We start from the raw sequence: 2,021 nt of genomic DNA, 5'->3' as shown, positions 1-2,021 counted from the left end.
ACTGGCAACTGTGAGCTGCCATGTGGATGCTGGGAACTGAGACCAGGTCCTCTGGAAGAGCAGCCAGCTCTTCTTCAGCCCCTTCAAGTTGTTTTCTGTAGAGTGCATCTACTCTTCAGTAGAAGTTCCTTTCTTAATTCACCTCTCAAACGTTCGCAGAAAATAAATGTGGGCCAGGTGCAATGGCAGTTATGAACCAGCTTACCTCCATCTTAGGGTTCAAAGCCATCTTATAGTAAAGACAAACTTGGTCCATTGCTGTTTATGATTAAACCTGTTTCCCAAGGGCTAGGCTATGCCTCACCTGTAACCTTAACTACAAATGGTTCTGTACTGCCTGTTCCAGGAAGCAGCAACCATGTCTTTGTTTAGAAAGGTTGTTATGGGGGCTGGTGAAATGGCTCAGCGGGTAGGAGCACTGATTGTTCTTCTGAAGGTCATGAGTTCGAATCCCAGCAACCACATGGTGGCTCACGACCACCTGTAATGAAATCTGACACCCTCTTCTGGTGGTCTGAAGACATCTATAGTAGTGTACTCATTTATAATAATAAATAAATTAAAAAGAGAAAGAGAGAAGAAAGGTTGTTATGACCGTTTTGCAAGCCTATCTTTGTTTTGAAAGGTTGGTTTGACCACCTTGTTATGCTGTTCCTGTAACCTGCCTATTTGCTTGCCACACCATCCTCTGCCCCCCCCACCCCCATTTTGGAAACTCCCTACACCCCCCACCCCCACCCCCGGTTATAAAACCCTTATCTTGCCCATGTCCAATGCTTACCTCTTAAACTCCAACTTAGGGAGAGGCAGCCCATATACATGAATTAAGAAGCTTACTTTAATTAATTTGGCCATGATGATTTAGGGGGGTTGATTTTTCTCCTTGAATCTTTGGGGTTAACACCCCTTGCTTTTAATCCCAGCACTCGGGAGGGTAGAGACAAATGGACCTCTGTGAGTTCCAGGCCATCCAGGGCTACATAATGGGACTGGGGGCAGTACCTTGAGGTGGGGGTGAAAGCAGTGAGGGGGTTGTTGAATTTTAAACAGCCTAAGGTACTGCTTAAGTGGGACATCCAGGAAGATCATCTGGGAACGGAGGGTTAAGGGGATACGTAGAGAGGTAGAGAGCAAAGGCAGAGCTGCCAAAACAAGGCACCAGGGCAACCAAGAGGACAATGAGCAGTGGAGGGTCGGGTGAGACTGGAGGCCAGCTGGCTGCACCAGCCCTGGAATTTAACTACAGGAGCTGGAAGAGAGGGAGTCTGGGTATCTTTGCATGCCTTGGTGAGGTTTGGCCTAGTCCTAACTCAGAACGTTCCAACTTTTCCTTCTTAGTGGTTTTTATTGTGTTGTTGTTGAGTTGTGTTTTTACCAAATATGCTTTTGCCCTGCCATTTGGGTTTCCTTGCTCAGTCTATAAAGTTGCGGTGTAGCCATGTGACTAACCTCCAAACCAGCTTAACTCAAATGGATTTTTCTGTTTTCTTTTCACTTTTCCTCTGGGCAGTTAGCTTTTTTGTTTGTTTGTTTTTTGAGACACAGTTTCTCTGTGTAGCCCTCGCTGTCCTGGAACTCACTCTGTAGACCAGGCTGGCCTCCAACTCAGAAATCCGCCTGCCTTTGCCTTCCAAGTGCTAGGATTAAAGGTGTGTGCCACCTCTGCCCGGCTGGGATGTTTATTTTTTAAACTCTAAAAAGTGTGCCCCCTTTGAACAAACTTTGTCTCCAGCTGACTTTCAAACTTGGTCTGCCTTTTAATTATTTCATTGGTGGAGATGAGAAACCTGTTCCTGCACCTCCACACAGTAAATGCTGGCAGCGGCTCTTGGTTCTCAGGATGTGAGTCCTGGGCAACCTTCTCCTCCCCTAGGTTCCTGCTGCCCATGCTCCACTGACTTCTCCTGGGCCCTAGCCATAATGAAAAGGAGGAGGCAGGGAGAAGGGCAGACCTCACAGATCTCATCCTAAAAGGAATAGCAGATAGTTACTGTGCAACTGTTTTAAGCGATCATGGCCTG

Source organism: Mastomys coucha, unplaced genomic scaffold (assembly GCF_008632895.1).
Source record: "Mastomys coucha isolate ucsf_1 unplaced genomic scaffold, UCSF_Mcou_1 pScaffold9, whole genome shotgun sequence".
Taxonomy (NCBI): domain Eukaryota; kingdom Metazoa; phylum Chordata; class Mammalia; order Rodentia; family Muridae; genus Mastomys; species Mastomys coucha.
Note: the sequence above shows the minus strand (reverse complement) of the source record.